Here is a 17,080-nt window from a genome sequence, read left to right as displayed (position 1 = left end):
ATGTTTCTGCAGGATGTTTTGTGTTGCATATTTGTTCCAGCGTGACTCGTCCCGCGAATGAATTCACACACCAGCGATAAAAGTCGTGCATCTAGCGCGGCGCGGTGTCTTTTGTTGCGCGAATGCAGTGGCGTTAAACGCGTTCGGTGGACCGGTGGACCCGCGTCCAACCCTCCCCCGCTTTCCTGTCCGCAGATGGACGCGTGCGCGAGCCGGAGACCCCTTGGCCCGCGATTGAAGTGCCCCCCAAAAAATGGCCCGCCGCCAAATCTAATTGCCGACCCCTGGTCTAAAAAGTGGCTCTGAGGAGCCTTCTTCAGAACAGCCTGTTTTTGACAGCCTATTTTCCGTGATGAACTTGAACGCATCTGGCCACGCCCACCTCGTAAATTCACTTTCGTTAAGAAAGCACCTTACAGGAAGTTACACCGGAAGTTTCAAAATAAAACACGATGCACAACCTCACGGATGTAAAGGTTTTCCTATATGTTGTTATTCCGCCGCCTCGGGAGGAGAGAATCAGCTGAACAGGGTCCAGACAGCAGCAAACGCGGAAATCACCGTTTTTATATAGAATGAACCAAACAAAAGGAACTATTGGATAAAGAAAAGCTCTCATTTGAGATCAAAACATAAACCATGTACTCATCCTTGCTGGAAGTCTATAAATCACAGATCAATGTGGCTGGACGAGCAGAGCGACCTGACAGAAGCGAAATGAGGTGTTTTTTTATTTCCTGTTTATATCATGTGTTGTTGGTGTGACATCGAGAGCAGAGAGCCTCTCAGAGGAGCAGCCCTCTTCATCCGGACGGCGCTGCCGGTGTGTGTTGACTTTGCGCCCCGGGCGCAGTGCGCCTCCGCTGGGCTCCGGAGCGTCGCAGCGTCCCGGCGAGGAGAGGAGCGGCCCAGCAGCGGCGCGAGCCGTGCGTCTCCGCCGGCTTCGGGACCAGCTTCCGTGGAGCAGCTCCGGGCCGTTTACCCAGTCGGCCCCAACTCGGCCCTGGAAGTCAGACGCCCGGGCGCCGTCACAGCCGCGGCTGACTCAAAGAGCCTCTCTGCTGGGGAGAGGAGCTCCGCTACGTTCCCATCAGAGCTAATTGAGGCTAAGTTAGCGAAAACTGTCAGCTGGTCAGCTGACCCGCCTGAAGACGGAGGAGGAGCTGACTTTATGAAAACACTGGCGATGGATGAGAAAATACAGCTGAGATGAGCGACCTGTCCGGGGGCCGGCCAGAGGCTGGATTCTCTTCCGGGGGGGGAGTGGTGTTCCTCTTCATGACGTCAGAAAGAGGAAGATTTCAGAACCGCGTGTTTGAGTGTATATTTTCTTAAAAGTGGAGCCACAATTGAGGGAGGTGACTGAATGTTTCACTTCTGGGGGATCATACAGAGGCTCTGGGAGGCAATGTGACTGTAAAGACTCCTTTTTAAAGTGAATTTTGCATAATATGACACCTTTAAAGATTTTCTGGGGCTAATTCTGAAACCTGGAAGAGAAAACGTTCTGTTTCACTGAAATCCCGCCTCTCCCCCTGTGGACTTCTGACAGCGAACTTCAATCAGCGCTTCAAAACAAATACGCTGGTTAGCTTTAGCTCTTTAGCTCTAGCTTCTCTACACGCAAAGACACGCGAAAACGTCTTTTCCTGTTAGAAACTCACCAAGCGCAGACCCTTCAGACCCTCCAGACCCTTCAGACCCTCCAGACCCTTCAGACCCTCCAGACCCTTCAGACCCTCCAGACCCTCCAGACCCTTCAGACCCTTCAGACCCTTCAGACCCTCCAGACCCTCCAGACCCTCCAGACCCTCCAGACCCTTCAGACCCTCCAGACCCTCCAGACCCTTCAGACCCTTCAGACCCTCCAGACCCTCCAGACCCTCCAGACCCTCCAGACCCTCCAGGCCCTCCAGACCCTCCAGACCCTCCAGACCCTTCAGACCCTCCAGACCCTCCAGACCCTCCAGACCCTTCAGACCCTCCAGACCCTCCAGGCCCTCCAGGCCCTCCAGACCCTCCAGACCCTCCAGACCCTCCAGACCCTCCAGACCCTTCAGACCCTCCAGACCCTCCAGGCCCTCCAGGCCCTCCAGACCCTTCAGACCCTCCAGACCCTCCAGACCCTTCAGGACCTCCAGACCCTCCAGACCCTCCAGACCCTCCAGACCCTTCAGACCCTCCAGACCCTCCAGACCCTCCAGACCCTCCAGACCCTTCAGACCCTCCAGACCCTCCAGACCCTCCAGACCCTCCAGGCCCTCCAGACCCTCCAGACCCTTCAGACCCTCCAGACCCTCCAGACCCTCCAGACCCTTCAGGACCTCCAGACCCTCCAGACCCTCCAGACCCTCCAGACCCTTCAGACCCTCCAGACCCTCCAGACCCTCCAGACCCTCCAGGCCCTCCAGACCCTCCAGACCCTCCAGACCCTCCAGGCCCTCCAGACCCTTCAGACCCTCCAGACCCTCCAGACCCTCCAGACCCTTCAGGACCTCCAGACCCTCCAGACCCTCCAGACCCTCCAGACCCTTCAGACCCTCCAGACCCTCCAGACCCTCCAGACCCTTCAGACCCTCCAGACCCTTCAGACCCTTCAGACCCTTCAGACTCTTGCTCTTGCTTGATTGTTGCTTTCAGACGATGGTTAAAGTTTATCTCCGTAATCGGAGATACAAAAAGCAGCAACGCTGATTGCTGAGGGCCTGTGGGGGGGGGGAGGGCCTTGGGGGGGGGGGGGGGGGGGGGTTTGGACTGTCTGGAGGGTGCTAGTGGCTAGCGTGACGCTTCTTTGGACCGTCCAAAGGAGAGAGAGAGAGAGAGAGAGCGCACACGCGTGGAGCGCTGTTTCTTTGTTCTTCTGGTTTTTTCCTCTCCGTTGTCCGGGCGCTGCAGAATTCAGTGTGGGGGGGGGGGGCGCCCGGGCGCCCGGGCGCCCGGACTGAAGAGGTCTGGCAGAAACCCTGAAGTGGAAGAGCAGCAGTAATAATTTTGGTCAATGATCCATAACAACGCCCTTTATAACTGTAAGTAATGCGCCCTGCATTAGAAATGTTTAACATTTTGCTGTGTGACCTTGTTAATAAATGCATCCAAATGAATTTTCTTGATTTCTTTCTGACAGCCTTTGTAAATATTATCTGTGATAGAAACTTAACACAATTACTCCCAAAGTAATGTGCAATTTTTTTTATTAATAAAATAACAGCAAAACGAACTATTTAACAAGCATTCTGGGTTACTTACCTCCAAGGTAGGTCTCCTAGAATCTCAAAGTTAAGGGAGATAACGCCCCTTAGTCTCGCTCCTGTCCTCAACTTGTTTAGGAATGGGACAACACTTAACTTCACTGGAGCGCGCATTTTGAGGAATGAGGAGTAAGATTGAGGATTAAGCAGAGAATTGGGATTTGCCCTAGTTTCTTTGTTCTTTAGAAAAAGTGTTGTGTCATCGGCTAGCTGACTTATAATCAATTGTTGATCATTAATGTTCAATCCTTCAGTGCTAGAGTTTTTCACAAGAATAGCCAGTAGTTCCGTAACTGCAATGAATAACAAAGGAGAAATGCTGCATCCTTGTCTTACGCCTCTTCCTACTGCGAATCGAGGACATGTGCCTTCCTGGACTGAAACACAACTGTTAATATTTGTATGTAGCATAATAATCATATCTAAGAATTTGTTGCCAAAACCAAAATGTTTAAGTGCTTCAAAAATAAATGCATGTTCCACTGAGTCGAACGCTTTACAGAAGTCTAGGAACAACAAAAAACCATCATCATTGATTAAGTGACCGTAGCTGATAAGATCAAGAACCAAGCGGATATTATTATGGATCGATCTCCCTTTGACAAATCCTGATTGGTTATACTAATAATTTTGGAGATGCCAAATTTTAATCTTTCTGCCAAAACTGCTGTAAAAATGTTATAATCCGTGTTTGGGAGGGTGATGGTCTCAGATTAGTTAAAAGTCTTTTGTCTTTTCCAGTTTTCGGAATTAATTTGATTATACCTCCTTTCATTGTTGTCATTTTTTTCTTTGGATGAATCATTCATTTATGGCCTGGAAAAGTAATATTTTAATGTCTTCCCCGAAATGTTTATGAAACTTTGCCGTTATACCATCTGGACCCGGTGAACGATCAGAAGCTGTCTTTTTTATTATATTATCAAATTCTTCAATTTTCAAGTCAGCCTCGCAAACATCTTTAAAATTTTCATCAATTACCGGAATCATGTTATTCATCCTATCAGAGAATAGCACTGCTTTCTGTTCAGAGTATGAAGATGTGTAGAGATTGCTGTAAAATTCTTTTACTTCATTGGCAATATGTTTTGGTTCTGTACATTCTTCTCCATTTATTAAGAGACTGCAGATTTCACTTCTTTCTTGTCTACTTTTCTCTAATTGACTGAAGTAGGAAGTGTTTTTTCTCCATTCTCAATCCACCTGGCTCTGGATCTTATATATGCCCCTTGTGCTCTGTGGAGATACAGGTCATCTAACTGAGTATGAAGGATCTGGATTTTATTTTTGTCCTCTACATTTCAACCTAACTTTTCATGAACAGAGAGTAATTCTTTAACTAATTTGGTTTCATTTGCTCTTTCCTCATTCAAATGCTTGCTAAAGGTTATTGAATATTTTCTGATAGAGAATTTCAAGTATTCCCATTTCTGTATGGAAGTGATTAATTTGGTATCACTTTTAATATTCAAGATTATTTTTTTGACAGTGTTGCAGTATTCCTGATTTGTTAGTAAATTAGCATTAAACTTCCAGTAGCCTTTGGATTTATCAGTTTTACAACTTTTAATTAGTTTTAAAGTTATTATAGAGTGGTCACTTAAGGGACTATTTGAGATACTGGTTTCTGAGACCTGCTTTAAAATTGAGGTAGACACTGACCAGTAATCAATCCTCGATTTGGCACTCCCATTGGGCTTAAACCATGTGAATTGCCTTGTATGCCTGTTAAGATTTCTCCAAACATCTATCAAATTGTTATTATTCATAAATTCTTCAATAATCGGATTGTTATGTTCTTGTATGAATGGAGTTGGCCATCTGTCCATCCATTCATCTGGAGTCAAACTGAAATCAGCTCCTGTAGGCACATAATCAGTAGGGAATTAGCTTTTAGTTCCTTTTCAACTGTTGATGCTTGATACAGCAAATTTCTTTTTTACAATCATCATTGTAACCATATATATATTAGCCAAAACAAGAAACACATTGTCGATTTCAAGAACACAAACTAGCCAGTGACCATTATCATCTGACGTATCCAAGAAGATTTTACCAGAACATCTGTCGAAACAAACAGCAGCTCCTGCAGAGCGATGTGTACCATGACTGAAAAGGATTTATCTCCCCATTGCTGAGTCCAAAACTTCACATCTGCTGTATCAGAATGTGTTTCTTGGAGAAATGCACAATTCGAATTTTGTCCTTTACAAAATAAGAAAAGAGCTTTGAGCTTGATAGAGTCTTTAAATCCCCTTGTATTGAACGAAGAAAAGGAAATATCAGTTTTCAGCGTTAACATAGAACTAAAAGAAGAAAAAACCTTTTTTTTTTTCCTAAAGAAAGTTTTTAAGGAGGTTCAGTAGAAATCCCATAATCAGAACATTTCCAGTATATAAGATCCGTCCACATATTCCGTTCAAACCACACCTGCGTCCCCCTGTGCGATGCGCTTGCGGTTGATGAAGCGGCGTGGTCCCCTGCAGCCTGCTGCTTCGCCCTCCTTCCTCGCCTGCTCCATCCTCGGCCACAGCGCCTGCCGGACGGCCAGTCCTGCCAGGTCAGGTCCTCTGCCGAGCGGACGCCCTCTGCTTTGCACACAGGAGAGGTTTTCGCCCGTTTCCAGATGTCGTCTCTTACTGCTCGTTTGGTGAAGAGGATAATGATCTGCCGGTGCCTTTCTTCTGTCGCCTTCCCTCGACCGCATCTTCCATCTTTGCCGCCAGGTCAGGCGCAGTTTAACACAGGAGCTCCACAGTTTCTGCTCTGATATTTTCATTGGCACTTTCTTTTTTGCCTTGGATTCTCAGACACCATCTTCTTCTGTATCTGTCTTGGTCCAGCACACATCTCTTCATTTCCTCATTTTCTTTTTTAAGCGTTTCTGTTTGTTTTTCCAATTCTTTAACTTTCTTCTTGCAGTCCGTTATCTCCGCCAAGTTAAACTGCACCGCTTTAGCAGTCTCACCTCGCATGGCGCTCTGCTGTTGCATCTGTGAGGAAATGTCTTCCATGCGTTTGTCCAGACGGTTTCCCAGCGAGTCAATAGCAAGCAGAATGGACTCCATCCATGTATTTGCAGAGTCTGCTGACATACCTTTTGTACTTTTCTCCGCTTGGGCTTTTTCCGGGGTGTCAGGTGGTGTGACGCCGTTTCTGTCTCGCTTGTTGGAAGTAGCAACATCCATGGGCGCAGCGCCGCTGTGTTCCCTGCTTCTTCACTTTGTTTTAAGGAGAGGTTTTTGGCAGCTTGGTGTTTCATGCTGCTCTTCATGTTTTCCCCAAAATTCTGGGAGTCAAACACTCAAAAAGTGGAGTTTTTAAAAGTTCAAAATCAATTACGTTGGGATTTCGTTAGCAGAGCTCTGAGGGACGTGAGCGCTCAGCACGCCATCTCCCCGGAACTCCAGCCAAATGTGACTGTGGTGTTTTTCTACGGCAGACAGTCTGGTTAAACTGTGTGTGGTTAAAATGTGTGTGGTTAAACTGTGTGTGGTTAAAATGTGTGTGGTTAAACTGTGTGTGGTTAAAATGTGTGTGGTTAAACTGTGTGTGGTTAAACTGTGTGGTTAAACTGTGTGGTTAAACTGTGTGTGGTTAAAATGTGTGTGGTTAAACTGTGTGGTTAAACTGTGTGTGGTTAAACTGTGTGTGGTTAAACTGTGTGTGGTTAAAATGTGTGGTTAAACTGTGTGTGGTTAAAATGTGTGTGGTTAAACTGTGTGGTTAAACTGTGTGTGGTTAAAATGTGTGTGGTTAAACTGTGTGTGGTTAAAATGTGTGTGGTTAAAATGCGCCCTCACCAGGGTGCTGGTATTCTGCTCATACTGATCAAAAACTAAAACAATTTTCAAAACAGCGTGTGTGACCAGCAGATGGTGGGCCGGTCCAGACAGACCACCATCGCTGACCGGTCGGCAGACGGGGTTGGTGGTTCCTCCGTACGGGTGTGGCCGGTACCTCGGCCCAGGGGCTACAGGGAGTGGTAGCGGCTGGTCCGATACTTCTCTTGTATCCTCAGAGGAACCACAGACGCCTGTCCTGTCACCCTGTCCTGTACAGTCCGGCTCTCTGGACTGTGCCGTCCAGATGTGAGCTCAGCTCCCAGATGTAGCAGTCCTCAGGTCTGGAGTCCGGCCCTGTTGACAGGAGCTGACTGAGCCGTGGTTCGGTGTGTTTCCCTGAGCAGCACTCAATCAAGCTGAGTTCAGCAGGAGGTTCTGCTGCTGCTTCATTCCTCCAGAGAGCGTCTTCATTAAAGCGTCCCGGAGGTCTGCAGAGCGGCACAGAGCGGCGGCGAGGCCACGGACTGCCTCTGCTTTCAGCTCCATCAGCACACCGTCAGGAACCCCGCCCAGCAGGGCTCACAGGCAGCGTCCATTTCAGTTCCAGCGGATTCAGTTTGTGTTGAAATATTTTCTTTAATGCAGTGTATGAATTGGTAAAATAATGGTGATATTTCTAATGAATACTATTTAATTGAATTGGATACAATGCACTTAATTGTGTTTTCTAAAATTAAAAAAAAAAAAAAAAAAACACCCAAAAGCAATATTGCTTTAAAACAGATACACTGTTGCCAACTCCTCAGTCAGGAAGGTTCTGAATGACGTCATCATATAGAAAGAGCCAATCATATTGGTGCAAAGTGCTGGAGATACAACCATAGAGCCTGATCAGAGAGCAGGTAGAGATACAACCATAGAGCAGGTAGAGATACAGCCACAGAGCAGGTAGAGATACAACCATAGAGCAGGTAGAGATACAACCATAGAGCAGGTAGAGATACAACCATAGAGCAGGTAGAGATACAGCCACAGAGCAGGTAGAGATACAACCATAGAGCAGGTAGAGATACAACCATAGAGCAGGTAGAGATACAGCCATAGAGCAGGTAGAGATACAGCCATAGAGCCTGATCAGAGAGCAGGTAGAGATACAACCATAGAGCAGGTAGAGATACAACCATAGAGCAGGTAGAGATACAGCCATAGAGCAGGTAGAGATACAACCATAGAGCAGGTAGAGATACAGCCATAGAGCAGGTAGAGATACAACCATAGAGCAGGTAGAGATACAGCCATAGAGCCTGACCATAGAGCAGGTAGAGATACAGCCATAGAGCAGGTAGAGATACAACCATAGAGCAGGTAGAGATACAGCCATAGAGCAGGTAGAGATACAACCATAGAGCAGGTAGAGATACAACCATAGAGCAGGTAGAGATACAGCCATAGAGCCTGATCAGAGAGCAGGTAGAGATACAACCATAGAGCAGGTAGAGATACAGTCATAGAGCAGGTAAAGATACAGCCATAGAGCAGGTAGAGATACAGCCATAGAGCAGGTAGAGATACAACCATAGAGCAGGTAGAGATACAGTCATAGAGCAGGTAGAGATACAGCCATAGAGCCTGATCAGAGAGCAGGTAGAGATACAACCATAGAGCAGGTAGAGATACAGTCATAGAGCAGGTAGAGATACAGCCATAGAGCAGGTAGAGATACAGCCATAGAGCAGGTAGAGATACAACCATAGAGCAGGTAGAGATACAGCCATAGAGCAGGTAGAGATACAGCCATAGAGCAGGTAGAGATACAACCATAGAGCAGGTAGAGATACAACCATAGAGCAGGTAGAGATACAGCCATAGAGCCTGATCAGAGAGCAGGTAGAGATACAACCATAGAGCAGGTAGAGATACAGTCATAGAGCAGGTAGAGATACAGCCATAGAGCAGGTAGAGATACAGCCATAGAGCAGGTAGAGATACAGCCATAGAGCAGGTAGAGATACAACCATAGAGCAGGTAGAGATACAGCCATAGAGCAGGTAGAGATACAACCATAGAGCAGGTAGAGATACAGTCATAGAGCAGGTAGAGATACAGCCATAGAGCAGGTAGAGATACAGCCATAGAGCAGGTAGAGATACAACCATAGAGCAGGTAGAGATACAGTCATAGAGCAGGTAGAGATACAGCCATAGAGCAGGTAGAGATACAACCATAGAGCAGGTAGAGATACAGTCATAGAGCAGGTAGAGATACAGCCATAGAGCAGGTAGAGATACAACCATAGAGCAGGTAGAGATACAGTCATAGAGCAGGTAGAGATACAGCCATAGAGCAGGTAGAGATACAACCATAGAGCAGGTAGAGATACAGTCATAGAGCAGGTAGAGATACAGCCATAGAGCAGGTAGAGATACAGCCATAGAGCAGGTAGAGATACAGTCATAGAGCAGGTAGAGATACAGCCATAGAGCAGGTAGAGATACAACCATAGAGCAGGTAGAGATACAGTCATAGAGCAGGTAGAGATACAGCCATAGAGCAGGTAGAGATACAGTCATAGAGCAGGTAGAGATACAGCCATAGAGCAGGTAGAGATACAGTCATAGAGCAGGTAGAGATACAGTCATAGAGCAGGTAGAGATACAGCCATAGAGCAGGTAGAGATACAGTCATAGAGCAGGTAGAGATACAGCCATAGAGCAGGTAGAGATACAACCATAGAGCAGGTAGAGATACAACCATAGAGCAGGTAGAGATACAGCCATAGAGCAGGTAGAGATACAGCCATAGAGCAGGTAGAGATACAGCCATAGAGCCTGACCATAGAGCAGGTAGAGATACAGCCATAGAGCAGGTAGAGATACAACCATAGAGCAGGTAGAGATACAGCCATAGAGCAGGTAGAGATACAACCATAGAGCAGGTAGAGATACAACCATAGAGCAGGTAGAGATACAGCCATAGAGCCTGATCAGAGAGCAGGTAGAGATACAACCATAGAGCAGGTAGAGATACAGTCATAGAGCAGGTAAAGATACAGCCATAGAGCAGGTAGAGATACAGCCATAGAGCAGGTAGAGATACAACCATAGAGCAGGTAGAGATACAGTCATAGAGCAGGTAGAGATACAGCCATAGAGCCTGATCAGAGAGCAGGTAGAGATACAACCATAGAGCAGGTAGAGATACAGTCATAGAGCAGGTAGAGATACAGCCATAGAGCAGGTAGAGATACAGCCATAGAGCAGGTAGAGATACAACCATAGAGCAGGTAGAGATACAGCCATAGAGCAGGTAGAGATACAGCCATAGAGCAGGTAGAGATACAACCATAGAGCAGGTAGAGATACAACCATAGAGCAGGTAGAGATACAGCCATAGAGCCTGATCAGAGAGCAGGTAGAGATACAACCATAGAGCAGGTAGAGATACAGTCATAGAGCAGGTAGAGATACAGCCATAGAGCAGGTAGAGATACAGCCATAGAGCAGGTAGAGATACAGCCATAGAGCAGGTAGAGATACAACCATAGAGCAGGTAGAGATACAGCCATAGAGCAGGTAGAGATACAACCATAGAGCAGGTAGAGATACAGCCATAGAGCAGGTAGAGATACAGCCATAGAGCAGGTAGAGATACAACCATAGAGCAGGTAGAGATACAGTCATAGAGCAGGTAGAGATACAGCCATAGAGCAGGTAGAGATACAACCATAGAGCAGGTAGAGATACAGTCATAGAGCAGGTAGAGATACAGCCATAGAGCAGGTAGAGATACAACCATAGAGCAGGTAGAGATACAGTCATAGAGCAGGTAGAGATACAGCCATAGAGCAGGTAGAGATACAGTCATAGAGCAGGTAGAGATACAGCCATAGAGCAGGTAGAGATACAACCATAGAGCAGGTAGAGATACAGTCATAGAGCAGGTAGAGATACAGCCATAGAGCAGGTAGAGATACAGTCATAGAGCAGGTAGAGATACAGTCATAGAGCAGGTAGAGATACAGTCATAGAGCAGGTAGAGATACAGCCATAGAGCAGGTAAAGATACAGTCATAGAGCAGGTAGAGATACAGCCATAGAGCAGGTAGAGATACAACCATAGAGCAGGTAGAGATACAGTCATAGAGCAGGTAGAGATACAGCCATAGAGCAGGTAGAGATACAGTCATAGAGCAGGTAGAGATACAGCCATAGAGCAGGTAGAGATACAGTCATAGAGCAGGTAGAGATACAGTCATAGAGCAGGTAGAGATACAGCCATAGAGCAGGTAGAGATACAGTCATAGAGCAGGTAGAGATACAGCCATAGAGCAGGTAGAGATACAGTCATAGAGCAGGTAGAGATACAGCCATAGAGCAGGTAGAGATACAGTCATAGAGCAGGTAGAGATACAGCCATAGAGCAGGTAGAGATACAGCCATAGAGCAGGTAGAGATACAGCCATAGAGCAGGTAGAGATACAGTCATAGAGCAGGTAGAGATACAGCCATAGAGCAGGTAGAGATACAGCCATAGAGCCTGATCAGAGAGCAGGGTCGGTCGACCCGGGTCGGAATGCTGTTGTTTGAAGCCTCTCCCCCTGCCGTGAGGACCTGGGTATTAGCAGGTTTAAACAGGTTTTTTGGCCAGTGGGAAAGGGAGGACAGCGAACGCTGATCGTTAAGAGCAGGTAGAGCTATAACCGTAGAGCCGTGCTCATTCAAAGGCAGCTTTTACATAGAAGTACAGACATCTATTGACATAGATCTATTGCATTTATTTTATTATTTTAGAGATGTAGAAATGCTATCTACAGTTATAAATTGATTGGTGTCTTGTCTCATGTCATCACACAGCAACATCTGAATAATTTAGATTCATGTAATGTTTCCTGTTTGTGATTTGTTCTGTCAGGTGTTCATTTATTTCATTAATCATTTGTCATCAATAACTGAACATGTATCTTCTAGTTCCACTGAGAGGGGATCCAAATTCTTTGACTTATTTAAACACTTTTCAGTAAAGTGATATAATAGTTACTTTGCCTATCAATTAGTAACTTTTAAAATACTGTAACTCAGTTACTAACTCAGAGGGAAGATTATTTTGCAGTTGAAATAACAGATGAAACCTGACAGTCTATTCTTAAAGATTCACATTCTACTGTAAAGAATCAGCTGTAAAAGATCAGCTGGTGAGGATCAGCTGGTGAGGATCAACTAGAGTGGGATCAGCTGGTGAGGATCAGCTGGTGAGGATCAACAGATTCCCTGTGCTCAGCCCTTTTCCTTCTGTTCCATGAGGGGATCCACAGGAGGCACTGGATCTACACAGCTGTCAGAGCGATGAGCTGAGGAGCTTTAAGAGTCTCTTTCAAATGCTAATACTCCTCCACCCACCATCACCGGGTAAAATTAACCAGCCAGCTCTGGCTCCATGACCCATGGTCGTCTGCACACAAGGATTTTAAGGAGTTTCAGGCCTCATAACAATTTAAAACAAACTGAATTCATCAATTAATTGGATGAATGGATAAAATGGATGAAAATAAACTGCGACTGTTACTGACAGTAATCTAACACTCATCTCACTTCAAATACTTGTAATCTTTTGAGCAGAAATAAAGAAGTAACAGACTATTGTCCATCCCACTTAAATAATTCAGAATCAAATACACACAGTCACACCGATCTAAAGTCACCATTCAGCCTCAAACTGGACCAATGAAGAAAGGGAGAACATGCAAACTGCACAGAGGAGACTGGTGGGCTGGAGCCTCTGCACCGGTCTCTGGCTGGGAACATTTTGAGACATGATATCTTTTAATATTGCAAAAATCAGACTCTGAGTTACAGTCGTGATCATTTATCACATGGACCGTGATGTGTGCATAAACAGAGATAAATATTAAATAAATACTTAAATACATGATTTGAACTGAGCGAATGGAGTGGAAGGTGTGGTTTGAAGGCCTGGAGGAGCTAAGTGGCCCCTGAAGGATCAGACGGCCCTCATGGAGCTCTTCATTATGGAGAGCAGTGACGACAGCAGCTGGAGGGTTACCTGGAGACCTGGAGACACCAACACAAGACGGGGGAGACGGAGGAGAGGGAGGAGACGGGGGAGAGGACAGAGATGGAGGAGAGGACGGAGACGGAGGAGAGGGAGGAGACGGAGGAGAGGGAGGAGACGGGGGAGAGGACAGAGACGGAGGAGACGGAGGAGAGGGAGGAGACGGGGGAGAAGACGGAGACGGAGGAGAGGGAGGAGACGGGGGAGAGGACAGAGACGGAGGAGACGGAGGAGAGGACAGAGACGGAGGAGAGGGAGGAGACGGAGGAGAGGGAGGAGACGGGGGAGAGGACAGAGACGGAGGAGAGGACGGAGACGGAGGAGAGGGAGGAGACGGAGGAGAGGGAGGAGACGGGGGAGAGGACAGAGACGGAGGAGACGGAGGAGAGGGAGGAGACGGGGGAGAAGACGGAGACGGAGGAGAGGGAGGAGACGGGGGAGAGGACAGAGACGGAGGAGACGGAGGAGAGGACAGAGACGGAGGAGAGGACGGAGACGGAGGAGAGGGAGGAGACGGGGGAGAGGACAGAGACGGAGACGGAGGAGAGGACGGAGGAGACGGGGGAGAGGACAGAGACGGAGGAGAGGACGGAGGAGAGGACAGAGGACAGGACGGAGGAGAGGGAGGAGAGGACGGAGGAGAGGACGGAGGAGAGGGAGGAGAGGACGGAGGAGAGGACGGAGGAGAGGGAGGAGAGGACGGAGGAGAGGACGGAGGAGAGGGAGGAGAGGACGGAGGAGAGGACGGAGGAGAGGGAGGAGAGGACGGAGGAGAGGACGGAGGAGACGGGGGAGAGGACAGAGACGGAGGAGAGGACGGAGGAGAGGACAGAGGACAGGACGGAGGAGAGGACGGAGGAGAGGGAGGAGAGGACAGAGGAGAGGGAGGAGGAGAGGGAGGAGAGGACGGAGGAGAGGACGGAGGCGACTCGGCGCTGCTCGTCTGAAACACGCTCTCGGTGAGTGCTTTCTTAGCTTAACCAGCTCCAGAACTCCTCTCTGGCATGAAGCCTCCAACGCTGTGGAAGAGGCCCCAGCTGTGATCTGTCTCTTCCACTGAGAGCTGCCGATAACGTCCTCTGCTCTGAATGTGACCACCGCTCGAGTCCCGCTGTGGGGCTGAAGCAGGACCCTCCCCCAGGGGGCGCCAGAGAGCTTCAGGGATGACCTGCGGTTCAGGGGGAACCGACCCAGCAGGACTGATTCCAGAGAAGTACCCCGAGAAAGGCAGATGATTGAACGTTAAAAAGTCATTTTTAAATCACGTTTAACCCTGAATTTGTTGTAGCTGTCATGTAAATTATTGTTATTATTATTTATTCTTTAAATCATCATTCCATGTTTTCTGGACAAGTTGCTCTTCTTGTTTTGGTTTTGCAGATCATGTGACTTACAGTTCTCAGAAACGTTCAGGACACTCAGCTTTTGGGTGAAATGTGAGGAAAAGGGGAAACTGCTGTCCTCAGTGGACCGACTGTCCTCTGAGGCCTGGAGGACAGCCTGACGCTCACTGAGCTTCTGCTCAGGTCTGGATCCAGGTCTGGAGGAAGTCCATGTCCCTTTCTGAGCTCCGCCAGTCTCTGACTAGTCCTCCTCCGTGCTGCTGGAGCCTTGCGGTCCTGAGTTGTTCCTGCAGGACTCGGTGACTGGAGAAATGATGGTCTTCAGATGGTCTGGCCTGGTCCCTGGACCACTCAGGTCTGGATTGAACACTGTAGCTCCTCCACCTCCAGCAGTGGCTGGTGCAGAGCGCTCATTTTGTTGCTAATTTTGGCTCAGTTCTCATGCAATAAGTTGATATTTTCATAACTTTATATTTTCAGACTAAGTTCATGGTAGTTTTGTGTTGCTGGAACAGATTCAAGTCAGTATCCAAAATATTCAGATGCAGTTTGTTACTGTCATTTTATTCAAACTAATGAAACATGAACCTGCCAGAAAAATCACTGTACTGAAATAGTACCAACAACTACTATTATTTATTATGACTACTGATCAGTAAAGTAAATGTAAAAACAGAGCTTTCAGAATTCATAAAATGAAATGCTTTTCAAATCTTTCAGCTTAGGGCTAAGTCACTGTGGATGCTTCTTCCTCAGATACTGGCATCGCTAAACCAGGTGACTGATGCCACATCAGAACAATCAGAGGGTTTGTCCCTCGGAGGTGCCTTGCCCCACATTTTGAGAACCACTAAATTACACCTACTGTGCATAAATAGAGCTGCACTGGATTCCTAGCTTCATAAAATAACAGCTGACATTGAAATAAATGAAAACAGGACTAATTCCTTCTGCCTGGGGAAAATTCACCCTGAAGGCCTGTTCATCCTCCACAAGAACAAGAACAAAGTTCGGCTGGGAGGCGGGGCGAGAACAAAGTGACGTCATTTTGTTCTCGCCCCGCCTCCTAGCTGAACAAACTTGGGCAGCCTCGTGCCCTCCTCGTGTAAGAACTTTAGGTGCGTTCACGATGGCAAAGCCAGAGGTAGACGGAGCTAGACGAAGTGGACGGCGCAGCCGTGGGGCGGAGTTATAAGTCTGCCTCCAACTCGGACAACCCTATGTTCTCCATGTTGGTGTTTCTCATGACTACCACAGTGGGGGGTGTTTACAGGCCCGTCGTCCGGGGTGTCAATTAGAGGGGCAATGCCCCCCGCCTGTGCCCCCCTCCCCCCACCCCCCCACCCCCCCACCCCTCCCTGGCTGTCAGAGGGGTAATTTTTTTTTTCTTATTAAAAACAAAAGAATTCATAATTTCTTTCGTGTGTCACATTGTGTTCATTCATATTCAGTTAACTGAAATAAATAAAATTTAAAAAAACGAAATAATTTTAAGTTACATGTGACACGTGCTGCTGCTGCAAGTGCGGACCAGGCGTCAAGGGGGGGCAGACTGCCTCGCCCCCTCAGTCAAAATATAGTATTTCATTAAAAACATTAAGTTTTCAGTCTATTATGTCCTTAAAAAACAACAGCAAACTCTGCTGGCTTGCTCAGATCAATATGAAGTGTTGTGCTATTCAAAAGTCAAAAAAAGAGGAGACTGCAGCTCTGCTAAAGCTGAGAGCTGCTTATTTTATCATTTGTTTTTTTTGTTTGTTTGGTTTTTTACTATTAGTGCTTTTTAGCAGTGTGGTTCATGATCATACGTTGTTGGACATGGTAGAACAGCGCCTCTGATCTGTGGATTCTGTTTTTGTGTTGCTCCGTTACTTTATCGGCACCTATGCGTCCCCCCCACCCCCCAGGTTTAAGCCACCGCCCCCCTCCCCCCCTCTACACTGGGCTGGAGCTGGGACTGGGTGTTTATTTATGCAAATAAAGCGTGTTGTCATCAAACTGATGACGAGTGGGCTCGGGTCCAATCCCCTGCCTGTATGAACCAGAGAGGTGGGCCAGGTAGCCGCGGTGAGTTGCTCTGGAGCAGCTCACGCGGCTACCTCTGTGACCGATCTCGCGAGTTCTCGATGCCCTACGTAGGTCCTACGTGTCAGTGACGCCGGGCCAAATCTGGGCGGGGCGGCTCAAAAGTCTCAAAAGTCTGCCTCTGGCTTTCTCATGTTGAACGCACCTATTGTTCCGCTGGGTGATCGAGAAGTCTTCCCTGATTGGTCAGATTTTCCTGCTTCACCTCGACACTCCCACTTATTGTCAAAGCGGAGCGACTGAAGAGCCGGTGCTTTATTGAATGGAGCAGAAAGCTCCAAGTTTTTCAACAATCCCTCATAAAGTCAGCTGAATTCGTCTTTAGAATTATTTAACTGTCCAGGTATTGATTACACTACTTTTACCTCTTTCTGTTTAACAAAATGTTACCACTGTTCAACGGAGAACCACACTGAAAATTATTCTGGACTCAGAGGGGCGTGGCCTTTGAGTTCTCCTTCGGCTGGAGGATGAAATGTCAGCAGGCAGCCGAACTTTCTTCGGCAGCTTGATGACGTCATCCTGCCGAACTTTGTTCTTGTTCTTGTGG

The sequence above is a fragment of the Salarias fasciatus genome, chromosome 7 (genome assembly GCF_902148845.1).
Source record: "Salarias fasciatus chromosome 7, fSalaFa1.1, whole genome shotgun sequence".
NCBI lineage: Eukaryota > Metazoa > Chordata > Actinopteri > Blenniiformes > Blenniidae > Salarias > Salarias fasciatus.
This window is presented reverse-complemented; position numbering follows the sequence as displayed.